The following is a 16,449-nucleotide window of genomic DNA, read 5'->3' on the forward strand; positions in this document are numbered from 1 at the left end:
GGGCCACTATCTAGATGTTACCCAAGTTCAAGAGTCTATTTAATGTTAACTTAAATCAATTAACACAGATTTAAATAAAGCTGAATGGGGGGGGGAACTTGGATCCACGAAAACTTATTTTATTATGAAATTATCATCATAAAATTTTGAAATTAGCACATTATTACCATCAATTACTAGTATCTTCACTGGTAAATTCTTAACCCTAATCACAGGCAAGTAGGTATATAGTATTAGCATGAGCCATCCTCTTGTCAGTCTGGTGACCTTTGGTTTGGTATCTGAATGGCACTATGGTGGTTTTCTCACCTTGGGGTGTTTTCTAGCTGACATTTGCAAAGAGGTGTCGTTATCAGAGTTACTTTCCATATGGGACCATAATAAAGACAGATTCAGAAAAGCCAAATTTTTTTCTACTTGGAGTTTTTGTTTGTTTGTTTTGCTTTGTTTTTTTAAAGGAGATAGAGGTTTATTGACTACACTGCAAGGGAAAAGAAGGCAGGACAGCAAAGGAGAAACTGTCTGCCTCTTTTCTACTTGGAGTTTTGATCAGCAAGAAGATAATTACTATCATGTCAATATGAAGACTTTCTCTGCTCACCTCAACCCCAAACCCCAAAGTCTGACCTGTTCAATTCCAAGCAACTTTTGGAAAATTGTCTATATACAAAAATATTCCTAGAAAAAAAAAACCCATCTCTAAATGTAAAGAATTCCTGGCAGTAATTACTTGACCATGACCCACAATAAAAGGTATGTTTTAATCTGCAACACAAGTACATATATATAGATGTGCGTGTATATATCTAACTAAAACAGAAGTCTTACAAAATAATATTCTTACTTCTGTCTTGCACTTGGATATTTTCTATTCCTTTCAACTCTATCTTTTTCTATTCTGTTGTATATACTATTTCGTAACAGAAAAGTTAGCAATGACCTGCTAAATTGATTTCATTACCCTCTAATAGGGCACAGCCCATAGTTTGAAAAACATTTCTGTAGCAAAATGACTAAAGTACTCTAACTTTATTCACCGATGTAAACATATTCACCAAAGACCAATCCTGAGCAACCACAGGGGGAAAAAAAATCTCTTGGCTCTCTCCCTGGCATCCTGGATGAAGCCAAGGTTTGCTGGGCCAACTTTTGTACTTCGCGGTTGACAATGACTGCAAACTGAAAGGCAGAGATCAAATCCTCACTCTCCTGCTCGACACATCTCTTCCGCTGGGTAATTTATACTGTGCAAGTATCAAGCTACTCAATTTTGCTGTCATTTACTGTTCTTTTTCCAACAGCAATGGAAACACAGGATCGGTTTACTGTTGTCTCTCTTTGGTAGAATTAGATTATTCTCCCTCCTGCCCCCTTAAACAAAGATGGCATTCATCACCCCAGAGAACCACCCCCGGAGGATCTCCAAACAAAGCATGGCAGGGAAGCCGCTACCCATGAAGGAGCAATAGCAGAAGCTGGGCATTGAGGCTGTCAGTCCAGATTCTATACCAGAATGAACTTGGTGATGATTCTTTCGATTGAGTGAACACAACTGTAATTGGAGCAACATAATTAACAGTAATAACAAACAACAAAAGAGACCGTAAAAGGCTATATCCAAATCCAGTGGTATCTACCAAAAGAAAGCTATTTATTCAAAATAATTAAACTCCATTTTTTCTAAAAGGAAAAAAATAAACAAATATACAAAATCATCACATCAGAGATCCTTTGGAGGCTTTCTTGCCTGTACTGTGGTATTGGAATTATTCTTTCTTACATGTGACTTCTTTGACATTCATTCACCTTGATATTCATCTGCTTACTGTGTACTCTCCCCCCACACCTTTACCCATTCAACTAGTAAAACATTAGTGAGTGCATTAAAAGCCTGACGTTTTTCATGTTCTTTTATTCAGTATTTCTACTTCTCAGAATTTATCTTAAATAAATGATTATGGCTATATACAAAGCTAAAATGACAAGGATGTTCATGTGGTATTATCTATAATAGCAAAAGACTCAAAGGATACAATTAATTGCCAGAAGATGTAATCTTTGGGTTGTTGGATTATTGGTGATTTAAATTTTATTCTGTATACCTACCTCTATTTTCCAAATTTTCCAAAATAAAAATAAAATAAAAGATTAAAAATAACACATCTGTGCTTAGTACTGAGACACTGGTGAATCTCCAGGTAGAAGATTTTCACCAGGCCAAAGGATGCACATATTTTATCATGCCCTGAGACACCCTCTAGTATCTACCTCACTTCCTCAATGGTAAAATGGGCCTGATAATAATACCCAATTCATAAAGTTGTGATGAAGAGTAAATTCAATAAATCAAGTACTAAAATATGTGAAGTGCTTAGAACTGTGTCTGGCACATATAAACATGATATATATTAGCTGTCATTGTTATTATTATACTGGCCCAAGAAAGTGGAAGACATTTTTTTTTTTTTTTTTTTTTAGTTCCATGCTGAACCCAATGCAAAGGCCCAGGAAAAGATGGGTTTGTCCCAAATGCCCTCAAACTTATGCTGTGCATTTGGAGAATCAAAATGCGGCATAGGAAAACTTTTGGTGATAATGGATATGTTCATTTTATTGATTGTGGTGATGTTTTAACAGTGTATACATATGTCAAACTCTACCAAATTGTATATTTTATATACACTCAGTTTATTTTATATCAATCAGACCTCAATAAAGTTGTTTAAAAATGAAGACAAAATGAAGACTTTTTCAGATAAGCAATTCTAAGAGAATTTTCTACCAGCAGACCAACGTTAAAAAAAAAAATAAAAAAAAATTAGGTAAAAGGACAAAAAAAAAAAAAAATCCAGATGGGAACTTGGAAATACAGGAAGGAATGATGAGCAATAAAAATGGCAAATGTGCAGCAAATCTAAATGAATATTAACTCTTTAGAACAATAATTGTAATTTCTTATAGTTTAAAAATGTATGTAAGATTGAACTATAAGCAATAATAACACAAAAGGTGGGAGGGGTAAATGGAATTAAAATGGTCTAAGTCCCTTACATTTTCTGGAAAGTAGTCAGTCACGGTTTATATTATACACCAATAAATTAATGATACAATTTGTAATTTTTCGTGGAAGCACTAAAAAAAAAGTAAAAGAATATATGACTAAGAAGTCAATTGAGACAAAGCACCTTATTAATTTAAAAAAAGGAAACAAAGGAGAGGAAAATAAACACTAAACAGCTGGGACAAATAAAAAAATCAAAGAGTAATATCATAGGTTATAACCCCAATATATCAGTACTTGCACGAAATACAAATAGACTAAACACTTCAAGTAATATACATGTACTAAATTGAAAAAAAAAAAAAGTCCCAGTTAAATGCTGCTTAAATGAGACACATTTTGGATATAAGAACACAACATTTGAAAGAGAAAAAGGATTGGAGAAATGCATATAAATTGTACTTATATCAGACACATAAACTTAATGATAAGAAATATTGCTAGAGATACAAAGGGATATTGCAAAATGATAAAAAAAAAATCAATCCATAGGAAGACATAACAATTTAAAATCTGAACACACCTGATAACAAAGTCTCAAAATATATAAAGCCAACATGGGTAAAACTAAAAAAAAAAAAAAAAGTAAGCAAATCCACCATCAGAGTGGAAGATTTCAATGTATCTCTATCAGTAACTGGTAGAATGTTCTTTTTAAGATGAATTAGGATATAGATCTGGATAATGTGATTACTAAATTTGACTTAATCTATTTAGAACATTGTGACCAACAACTATAGAATACACAGAACATTAAACATTTACCAAAATTTAGCATTTTCTGGGCAACAAATAAACCTGGAAAAATTTCAAAGATCAAAAATCATATCGAGTATGTTCTCTAACCACAGAGGAATTAAGCTAGAAATTGATAATAAAACAATAACTAAAAAAATCACAAATGTTTGAAATTAATTAAGCTGTATACTTCTAATTACCTCATGGGTTAAGGTAAAGTACAGTGAAAATTAAACAATATTATGAACCAAAATGTGAAGAAAACATGACATATCAAAATATGTAAGCTGCTTGGGGCACCTGGGTGGCTCAGTTGGTTAAGTGACCAACTCTTGGTTTGGGCTCAGGTCATGATCTTGGGGTCCTGGGATTGAGCCCCCGTGTCAGGCTCTGTGCTCAGCAGGAAGTCTGCTTGTTCCTCTCCATCCCCCTCTGCCCCTCCCCCCCCTCGTGTGCATGCACACACACACTCTCTCTCTAATAAATAGATAAATAAAATCTAAAAAAAAAAATGTGTAAGCTGCAGCTAAAAGTGTCCTTGGAGGGAAATGCATATACTTAAATGCATCCATTAGAAATAAAGGAAGCCTGAAAATTAATGACTTATCTATCTCATTAAGTCATAAAGACAATACCAAATTAAAGTAGAAGGAAAAATAATAACTAGAAATTAATGATATGGAAAACAGAGATGTAATAGAGAAAATAACCCAAGCCAAAAATTTCTTCTTGAAAAATACTAACAAAACCCATGAGCCTGTAGCCAGGTTAATCGAGAAAAAAGAAGAGGAGGCAAAAAATTACAAATATGGAATTAAAAAGGGCTTCACTATAGATTTTAGAGACATTAAAAAGATAAGTGGATCTATGAATACCTTACGGCAATATTTGAAAATATTGATGAAATGGATAAAACACCAAAAATAATTTGCCCAAACAGGAAAATAAACAAGAAAATAATAATAAATGTGAATAGTCCTATATCCTTCAAGAAATTGACTTTTTTGTACTTAAAAATTTCCTCACAAAATACTCTCCAGTCCTGAACAGCTTTATTGGTGAATTTTACCACACACTTAAGGGGAACACCACACCAATCTTACATAGTTCATCCATAATATAGAAAAAGAGGGATCATATCTCAATTCATTATATGAAACTCATTTTATGAGGTCAACATAGTCTTGATCCCATAACTCAGCAAGAACATTATAAAAAATAACTTTACAAACTAATATTACATATGAATTTAGGGGAAAGATACTAAACAAAATATTAGCAAACTAAATCCTGAGATGTTTTTTAAGTGATTCACATTATGAGCAAGAGGAATTTATTCTAGAAATAGAATGTTGGTTTAAAATTCAAAAATCAATGTAAAGCATCCTATTAACGGAAAAGTGGAAAAAAGCATATGATTATCTCAATGGATACGGAAAAAAGCATTTGCTATCATTCAAATCTATTCACGATAACCACTCTCAGCAAACTAGGATTGGAAGGAAACTTTTTCAATCTGATAAAATCTATAACAAACATCTTACTTAATGATAAATATTGAAAATTTGCTCTTAGACTAGGAAACATTCCAAGATACCTTCTATAACCATCTTTATTAAACATTATGCTATGGGAGGATGGGTTAGCCTGGTGATGGGTATTAAAGAGGGCACGTTCTGCATGGAGCACTGGGTGTTATGCACAAACAATGAATCATGGAACACTACATCAAAAACTAATGATGTATTATATGGTGATTAACATAACAATAAAAATATAAAAAAAAAACATTATGCTAGAGGTCCTAGCTACTGCAATAAGGAAAAAAAAAAAAAGACTGAACAAAAAGAAGAGATAAAAGCACGATTATTCTCTGACATTATAATTTGTATGAGAAAACCCAAAATATCCACAAAGAAATTATTAAAATTAGTAAGTGTATTTAGCGAGGTCACTGGATATAGCATCAACATATACAATTCAATTGGATTGCTATATAGCAACAACAAACAGAAAATAAAATTCAGTAAATTATAACATTTATATTAGCATAAAAACATAACCTAAAAATTAAATCTAATAAAAAGATATGAGAGACCTCTACACAGAAAACCAAGCAAACTTACTGAAAATAAAAAAGAAGGTGGGAGTACACAATTATAAATTGGAAGAATCAATATTGTAAAGAGATTGATTCTCCCCAAATTAGTTCAATATAATCCCTATCAAAATCACGTAAGTATTTTTTAGTGGAAGTTAGCAAACTAATACTAAAGTTTATGTGGAAAAGCAATGAGCCAGAATGTTGCCAAAGCAACATTGAGAAAGAACATGTGAGGACTTAATACTACCAGTTTCAGTATTATGAATCTACAGTAACCAACATAGTATGGTTGACACAAGGATAAACAAATAGATCAAAAGAACTCAAAAGAGAGTCTTAAAACAGACCCACCCATATATCATCATTGATCATTAAAGATGATACTGCATTGCAGCAAGACAGGGATGGCTTTGAATAAGTAGTGGTAGGTATCATTTCACAGGACACAGAAAAATCAATTCCAGGTGGATTGTTGGTCTAAATGTAACATAGGTAAATAGATTAATGATTTTTAGGTAACAAAGATTTCTTAAACATGCCACAAAAAGCACTAACAAGAAAGGAAAAAGGAGATAAAGAAAGAAAAAAGAAACAAAATAAAAACAGAAATGAACAACAATAAAGGAAAAATAAGTAATTAAAGTTAGGAATTTCTACTCACCATAATGAGAGAAGTGCAAAATAATATTTGCAATATATATGGTGACAAAGGAATCATATTCAGAATATATAGAAAGCTCCTATAAATCCATAAGAAAAAGGTAAACCAATAAAAAATAGCCAAAGACTGGGTATCCTCACAAGAGAGGATATTCAAGTGCAAACAGGCATGTAAAAAAGTGCTCAACCTCCTCATTTATCAAGGAAATGCAAATTAAAAACACAAGGAAGTATCTATACACTCCACTGGATAGCTAAAATAAAAAATACTGCCAATACCTAGTGTTGGAGAAGATAGGGAGAAATGGGAAGTCTTACACACTGCTGGTGAGAATATAATCACTTTAACCTTTCTACAGTATCTCCTGAAACTGAATAATATGGTTATGAACCAGAAATTCCAACCTCAAAGCCAATGAAACTGTGTATACATGTTCAGTAATAACCCATGTAAAATGTCCAGAGCTGCACTTTTCATAATAGCCAAAAGCTGGAAACAATTAAAATATTCATCATAGTTGAATGGAGAAAAAGTTGCAATATGTATACAATGGAAAATAAATCACCAGTGATGGAATATCTCACAAACATAATATTGAACAAAATAAGTCAGACACAGAAATGCACCCTACATGAGCCTTTTATATAAAGTTCAAAACAAAGCAAAATTAATCTCTAGTTTTAGAATTCAGGAGAGTTCAGGCTTTTGGGGAGAGAATGAATGGGGGCATGAAGAGTGTGTCCTTCCTGTCAGTGTTCCATTTCATGATCTAACTAGTGGTTACATTGGTGTATATGTTTTGTGAAAACTTATCAAGCTGTATGTTAATGATTTGTATACTGAATTGCAACACATTAATGGTCCATGAAACCATCTTAGTAAGTGACCACCATTTTTTTAAAAGATTTTATTTATTTATTTATATTTATTTATTTATTTATTATTTATTTATTTGACACAGACAGAGACAGCGAGAGAGGGAACACAAGCAGGGGGAATGGGAGAGGGAGAAGCAGACTTCCCGCTGAACAGGGAGCCCGATGTGGGGCTCTATCCCAGGACCCTGGGATCATGACCTGAGCCGAAGGCAGACACTTAATGACTGAGCCACCCAGGCGCCCTGTGACCACCATTTTTAATAGAATGTATATATGTGTTTTAATGGAATGTATGTGCATGTTCTGCTTCAAAGCATAAGTTTATGAAAACTTTAAGAAATATCACATGTGTGTTTCCTACTTAGTATTAATAAGAACACAGACAGACATGGTAAAGAATTATGATAGGGTCTAAAGCATACATCAGGGGAAATTTCAGACATCTTGCAAAATGTAGAGCTATGCTGTCACCTATATGGGGTGGAGAAAGGGAGGAGGCTGAAAGAAACAGCTTTAAGTTACCAGGGTTTTTTGTAAAGGAGTTGTAGAGTATGTTATTCATTTTTTTCTCTTTGTGAAGAATATGTTCTTCTTGCAGGAGATGAGCAGCAAAAATTGTGTAACTAATGTCTTCCCTCTTCTCATTGACTTCTAGAAAACTCAGCCCTAGAGATGTGTGTACTTGTAGGACAGAGTTTTTCACTTTCTTTTACTATGACCATGATAAGAAAGATACACAAAGATACACAAAGACACACATAAACTTGAAACATACGTTTTTAGTGAATAATGACCTTAATTTGTGCAATGCCCTGTGATATTTTCTGTTCTACTCTGTTCTAACCTTCACATCCTATTTCATTAAAAATGGTGACCACTTACTAGATGGAGTCATAGACGATTAATGTTTTGTTGCAACTAAGTTTGAGAAACAAGTCCAGAGTTCTGGCAAATGTTAGGCATTCAATAAAACGCTATTAAATGAATAATGGTATACATTTTGCATATTAACCTAACCTCCGGCTCGTTTTTAGTGTCTATCCTTGTTTTCCTTTGCCTTCTTGTTTTTTTTCTTTTGTAATTTATGTTAACTTATTATAGTGTACGTGCTTTATAAGTTGTCATAATCTTTTCCAGAACAAGTCCTTAACGCTTTCAAAGTCACACTGGGAATCAGTCAGAGCAAAGCCAGGAGAAGAAAGGTCCTCCAAAGGTGCCGGGTTGTGCTTCTCTGGGAATAGGAAGCTCAATACCTGTAAGAGAGACACTTCCTTTCCCACCACCGTAACAATGTCTGCAGCACCAGTGCACCTGAGAGCAGATGGCAACTGGGATGAAGTGACAGGAGCTCACCTCTAACCTTACAGGGGACCACATATACTCTTGCTTTCCATGAAGTTCTCTTGCATTTCCGACAGCTGGGAGAGAGAGAGCCAGCTCATTCTGAGAAACACAAAGACACTTTTTGAAAGAGGAACAAAGAGTTCTGCAATTGACAGTGAAGAATGGTGTGAGCATCTATGTGCATCGCTGTGATAAAGGAGTTCATGGTCTTGAGTTTCCTTTATCTCTCTTTACAGGGTGTAAAGTCTTTCTCAGGTCATTGAAACTGTGTGCCTACAGAAGAGCTAGCAAACATCTTGGAAGGAACTCGTCGGGGCATGTGAGAATAAACTTGACCTTTCTGGCGCAGGAACAAATTTCACCTTAATAAAACTTTTATTTTAAAATTCTGTCCTATTGAACGTGACTTTCTCTACAAAAGGTTCTTGGATCATTTTTGGGCAAGTGCCATCCTGGCTTATTTTCCACACCCAACGAAAGGAAAACATGGTTTGGGACAACCACTATGGTGCAATTTGGTAAAGCTGTCCTTGTGAGGACAAGGTTGTGGGCCAAAGAGGGATGTGAACCCGACTGGTCATTCCTTTTGCAAAAAAAGATTCGCAAATGATAAGGAATTTATCAGGGCTGAAATGGATCCTAAGCTTTGTTTCTACTTTAGCTCTAAGAAAGCATGGATGCTTCCAGGGCAATAACCAAAAAATACAGACTATGATTTTCAGGCACCAATGTCTACAGAAGTATTTGTCTTAGTAGTATGAAATCAGAAGCAGCCTGTAAGTTCCAAACTGGGGGGAATACTTTAAAAAGTAATTGTGTAGCCATTAAAGCTAGTACTTACAAATCACAACATGAGAAATACAATAACATGTTAAATGTAAAAGCAGGTCAAAAACTATACGCACAAAATATGAATTCAACCATTTTTTAAGCACAAGGGTAAATATTATATATGCATAGAGAAAGATTCATAGAAACATTCCAAAATGTTAAGAGGAATTATAAACAGCAGCTAGCAAAATCAAGGATGAATATTAAATGTCTTTATTCATTTTTTGTTGTTCAAAGTTTCCACTACAGGCACGGATTGCTTTTACAGCTAGATAAATAAAAGCCATTGTAAAAAATGTAATGATGCATTTCTTCATAATTTCTAGTCTGTTGATTCATTGATTCATAAATATCTGGAAACTTTGTCCATTTTCTCTTTAATGACAACTTCAGTAGTTAAATTTCTAGCTTAACATGGAGAAAAGGAAGACTGGATAAATCACTGAATCTTATGCAAAGTAAAATGAAACATGGCTTCTTAGCTTCTGGACATACCTGCATGAAGGAAGACCACGTTTAAAAAAAAACAAAACTCTTTTTTTTATATACATATATTGTTCACATGGGCTGTAAGGACTAATTTAAAACTATAGTTTATAAATAACATTAAAGGTTTAGATGGCCTAGCTGAAAGCCTGCACAGTTAACGTGAACGCGCTCATGAATTCCCTCGGCATAAGTCCCCAGTCATACAGCAATTAATGTTGTCCAGCTCACAGGCAAAAGTGAGCAAGAGAGTAATCTCTATAGTGCTTTGAAAGGAAACGAAAGCAGTACAAAGAAATGAGGCTACCATATTGAAGCTAGGACCATAGGGTAGTCACAATTATTTTAACAGGCACACCAGTGCACATGCTAAAGCATCTCCATTTTTCATGGGGTTTCTAGTTACTTTGTCACTTTCCTGAACCATGACTGTCAGCATGGCATACCACAAAAGGCTCACTGTGGCACTGGCAGATGCAGAAGGAAAGAGTACAGGATGATGTGTTTAATCATTTATTCCTGACTTTATATATTTGACAGGTAATTCCATATTGTAAAAAAGAAACGAGAAACCCCTATATAACCTTGCTACTAGCAAGCCACTTAATTAAGAAGTCCATTTAAAAAAAATTCTTAATTTAAATAAAGCACAATCTAATCCACGTAGCAAATTATAAATACTGAGACTTTGGCAATGAAGCTACCACAATCCTTTGCTACACTTGGCTAAATTTTTTTAAACGATTTCTCAGTAACGGGGATGAGTACACCACCCATGAACTGGCCGTCTTATGCCCTGCTCTCAAAGTTTCTAAGCCAAGAGTTTTAAAGGAACTTCAGATGCTATCAAAAATTAGATAGAAACATGTTTACTTTGGGAAAACATGTGAAGCATAAAGAGCCACTAGGATTTACCCATGGGGTTTCCTTATCATGGGAAGGTACACTTCTCCAACACTTTGGAACATCGTCTAGCCTTTAGGCTAAGACTTACTACTGATTGGGAACTGACATTTGGTTCATAATGATGTGATCTGTCTGGGTGTCTGATCTCAAAGACAGGGTTATAGTGTCAACCTGTGAGTAAAAGTGAAATGTTAGATAAAGACTTTGGTTTGGGAGTAAGACTACAAATCCCCTATGGCTGTGAAGATTTCCATGCTCATCTACCCTGCCTTGTCCCCACTCCAGGCAGCTCCAAGCCTATTCCATGGAAGCTCTGGGTGGTTCTCATGATTCTTGGGTGGGGTTGCGGGGGGGGTGTGTAGGTCACAGAAGGCTCATGACCTAAGGGTCAGGGATTTATCTGTAAGTCCACACTGATATAAATAAAACCATGGATAAATAAATAAATAGGAGAAAAGTGAAAGCTCTTCTTCAGAGTAGAATGCCAACTAATAAATACAGAAGGAATGATGGAGTTGGAAAACCATCACTGGAAGCTAACATCAGTGGGTGAACATTTGAAGAGGAAAATGGTATTTGTATAGTTTCAAGGTATTTGCACCTTACCCAAGTGATCAAAACTAACATTACCAATAGTGGAATAAACTGACATCATGTGTTTCCTGATACAACTCACTGAGAAGGACACAAGATCACTATTGTGATATTCCTTCCTTTCAAAAATATACTACGGGAATCCAATATTGAGGAAACATCAGAAATCCAAGCTGAGAGACATTCCACAAAAAGAACTGACCTGTACCCTCCAAAAATGTCAAGGTCAAGAAACATAAAGGCTGAGGAATTGTTTCAGAATAGAGAAGTCTAAGGAGACAACTGCATGCAGCATGATATTGTGGAATGGATCCCGACTGGGAAAAAATTGCTATCAAGAATATTATTGGACAATTGGCAAAATTTGAATATGGAATGTCGATTGATAGGATCATATCATTGTTGGATTTCCTAGGTTTAATAACTATATTGTGATTATGTAGAAGACTGGCTTTGTTCTTAGGGAATGTGTGCTGAAGCATTTAGGTGTGAGGGCAAAAAAAGACAGCGAGGTGGGGAACAGAGATTTAATGGTACAGAAACACCATTTTCTCCATTCTGGAATTCTTGCCCAGCCCTATCAGAGAATAGGGCCAACTGGGGTGAGGTCGACCGGGAAGTGAGGCTCAGGATATTCAACAGGAGGGAGAAAGGATGTGCACAAGATACACACACACACACACACACACACACAGAGCCCCATTCCCGGGGCAGCTCGGGGATGTGGGGGAGCTTCTATAATCTCAGCAATTATAATGTAGACAGGAGTCTTATTCTGAAAACTCCTAAACTTTAGCTTTGTGACTGGCATTGCTGCTTTCTGGGATGAGGGGAATGATGGTGTTTCTCATAATTTATTTGTTTGTTCGCATTTAATACTTGGCTTGAAGATAGAACTCTGATGACACCTGTCCCAGGAATCTATTATCTGCAGGGCTTCCCAAGACCTGTTTCCCAGTCCCTGCCACTTTAGAGCAACTCTCTAACATACTGCAAGGTGAATGTCATTTGCCCCCTGTGGCAGTCTTGTTCAGAGGGTTTGTTTAGAATAGGTTGCTTTAGCTAGTGCATTTTTGAGACTACAGTGAATCATTCTCTAAATGGTGCCTTATGGGGGCGCCTGGGTGGCTCAGTCGTTAAGCGTCTGCCTTCGGCTCAGGTCATGAACCCGGGGTCCTGGGATTGAGCCCCGCGTCGGGCTCCCTGCTCAGCGGGAAGCCTGCTTCTCCCTCTCCCACTCCCCCTGCTTGTGTTCCCTTTCTCACTGTGTCTCTCTCTTTCAAATAAATAAATAAAATCCTTAAAAAAAATAAATAAATGGTGCCTTATGGAAATAAAATGCTCTTTTGACTGTGGTCAACTCCAGGTTAACCAGTCAGAAAACTGAGAATATGGCAAAAATGAAAAGCAGAACTTGAAAGTTAATCCATCTTCAAATCCAGACACATATCAAAAGCCTTATTTTAATCAATAATTTAAACACTAGTTAATCTAGACTATGTTGGGATCTTGTTAAAATTCAGATTCTAGGGCGCCTGGGTGGCTCAGATGGTTAAGCGTCTGCCTTCGGCTCAGGTCACGATCCCAGGGTCCTGGGATCGAGTCCCGCATCGGGCTCCCTGCTCCTTGGGAGCCTGCTTCTCCCTCTGCCTCTCTCTCTCTGTCTCTCATGAATAAATAAATAAAATCTTTAAAAAAAAAAAAAATTCAGATTCTGACTCAAGAGGTCTGAGTGGAACCTGAGGTTCTGCATTTCTAACACGGAGCTGCCAAGGCTGCTGGCCTGCTTCTCAATAACAAGGTTTTTCGTAGCACACTATTTTAGCACCTTCAACCAGAGGAGTGAGGTATCATGAGGCCCATTTTTAAGATCAGAAAACTGAGGTTCAGTGTGACCAAATAAGTTTCTCAAGGTACCAAAGCAAGTTGGTGGGAAGTAGAATTTAAGCCCAGGACTCTTCCACTCACTCACCGTATCACAAGGTCAAGGCCCCCCTCCCCTCCTCAGGTGCCCGAAAGAGCACCAGCACGGCACTGTGGTCAGATGCCGGAGACGACAAGCAGTCCTCGGTGACACTGACAGCAGGTGGGTCCCTAATCTTTTTGGGGGAGTCATACATGCCTTTGAGAACCTAACATGGCACCTCTGTGGTTGTTGCTGCTTTAATTCCAGAAAGTTGCTCTTGCATGCATCTACAGTTCTACATCCAATCCTGCCGAGGTTTATGGACCCTCTCGAAGTCTACCTGTGGGCTCCACAGAGAAGAACAGCTGATGTAAAGGCCTCAGGAGGATGCCAGAGATCTCACAAAGCTTTAGTACTCTGGAAATGGTGGCCTTTTAACTACCAAAGGCCCTTCAGTGGCCCCCCGCCCCAACTTCCAGAGAGATGTGAAAAGGGGCATTCTTCTCTTGCTTGTTATTCAAGCACTGCCAAGCTATGACAATTGCCGAGGTAAATTCTTAAAAGGATTTTTTACAACTCAGCCAAAAAAACTTGGATCATTATACAATAAATAGCTCTGACCCTACCACTTGAAGATATGATTAATAAAAATTCAACCCAATGTGATTTCATGGTCAAAAACTCATTAGAAGGGTGAGCAGATATGATGGTGTAAACTGAAAATGCAAACAAGAAAGAACAAAGACAGAAGTACTTGAGGCTTTCCTTATCCTGAGCTCATGTCAGATGCCTCACGGCAAAGCCTGGCTCTCATTGCCACAGTCCGAAAACATTTCTTCTTGGGAAATGGGGTAGAGGAACAGAAAGACATAGAATAAATTATCCTTTGGCAATATAGAGAGCTTCATACTTAAGAATTTCAGCATCCAGCTATTATTCTCAGTGACTTACTGCCAATAATTTAACCAAAATATAAGGCTCTTATTTGCTTTGTAGCACTTGGCCTAAAGATTGAAATCAAACAAAATGGGCTGGTAACCCCAAATCAATTTTATGGTTTTGTTTTTCTTCTAGCTGCTTTCATTTTTTTTTTTTATCTTAGAGAAGATAATATACAAAGAACACCAATATTTCAGGCTTGAAATCTCAGAGCTTAAAGGAATGTTTAGAGATAATTTCATTTAAATTCCTCTTTTTTACAGTTGGGGAAAGTGAGAAGCAGAAAGGTGAAGCGACTTTCTCAGTCTTAAACTTGTGCCAGGACTGGAATCTCTGTATCTTTTACTGACAGAATAGAGATAAAATATATGTGTAACTTAAACTTTTTTTTTTTTAAGTTCAAGAGTATACCATGGAAAGTGAGTCTCCCTAGAGCTGACTGCCACTGGTAAAGCCTGTTATTCACCCAGAAATGGTCCTTGCATACACATGCATGTGTATCTGTCTTTTATTTTCATAGAAGAAGGAACATATTACAAATGGATCTTGCTTAAAGGGCTATTCTTTATAGCCCTTTATAGATCCAAAATCTATAAAGAACTTATCAAACTCAGTACCCAAAGAACAAATCATAGAATCAAGAAATGGGCAGAAGACATGAACAGAGATTTCTCCAAAGAAGACATACAAATGGCCAACAGACACATGAAAAAATGCTCCACAACACTCGGCATCAGGGAAATCCAAATCAAAACCTCAATGAGATACCACCTCACACCAGTCAGAATGGATAAAATTAATAAGTCAGGAAATGACAGATGTTGGCGAGAATGCGGAGAAAGGGGAACCCTCCTACACTGTTGGTGGGAATGCAAGCTGGTGCAGCCACTCTGGAAAACAATATGAAGGTTCCTCAAAAAGTTGAAAATAGAGCTACCCTATGACCTAGCAATTGCACTACTGGGTATTTACCCCAAAGATACAAATGTAGTGATCTGAAGGGGCACCTGCACCCCAATGTTTATAGCAGCAATGTCTACAATAGCCAAACTATGGAAAGAGCCCAGATGTCCATCAACATATGAATGGAAAAAGAAGATGTGACATATATACATACATACATACATACATACATATATATATATATAATGGAATATTATGCAGCCATAAAAAATGAAATCTTACCATCTGCAACAAAGTGGATGGAACTAGAGGGTATTATGCTAAGTGAAATAAGTCAATCAGAGAAAGACAATTACCATATGATCTCACTGATATGAGGAATTTGAGAAACAAGACAGAGGGGAAGGGAGGGAAAAATGAAACAAGACGAAACCAGAGAGGGAGACAAACCATAAGAGACTCTTAATCTCAGGAAACAAACTGAGGGTTGCTGGAGTGGAGGGGGGTGGGAGGGATGGGGTGGCTGGGTGATGGACATTGGGGAGGGTATGTGCTATGGTGAGTGCTGTGAATTGTGCAAGACTGATGAATCACAGACCTGTACCCCTGAAACAAATAATACATTATATGTTAATTAAAAAAAAAACACAAAAAACAAATGGATCTTGCTCATTTTGTTTGGCTCTTAATTTGAACTCCTTTCATAGTGCTATGTTCAAATGCACTTTCTTCTTCTAAATGGGTTACATAGTATCCCACTGTATTTATTCCATTTGTAATTTACTACACCATTTCCCTAATGATGTACTTTTAGGTTGTTTGCTGTTCTTGGTACTACAAGCAATTGAATATAGTCTGACTGTATGCATCTTTTCATACATTTCTCTCCTTTGTTTCTTTTTCTGAAAACTTCCTATTTTAGCGATGCCTTCCCCTCTTGCCTTGCTTTAGTTTCCTCTGCTTCATTTGATCACTACCTGAAATGGGATGTATTTGCTTGTTCATTTTTTGTCATTTGTATCTGCCTACTAGAATGGAAGCTCCTTGGGTGAAGAACTCATTTTATTCACTGCTGTGTCCTCAGCACAGAGAATAGTG

Source organism: Neomonachus schauinslandi, chromosome 1, assembly GCF_002201575.2.
Source record: "Neomonachus schauinslandi chromosome 1, ASM220157v2, whole genome shotgun sequence".
Taxonomy (NCBI): Eukaryota; Metazoa; Chordata; class Mammalia; order Carnivora; family Phocidae; genus Neomonachus; species Neomonachus schauinslandi.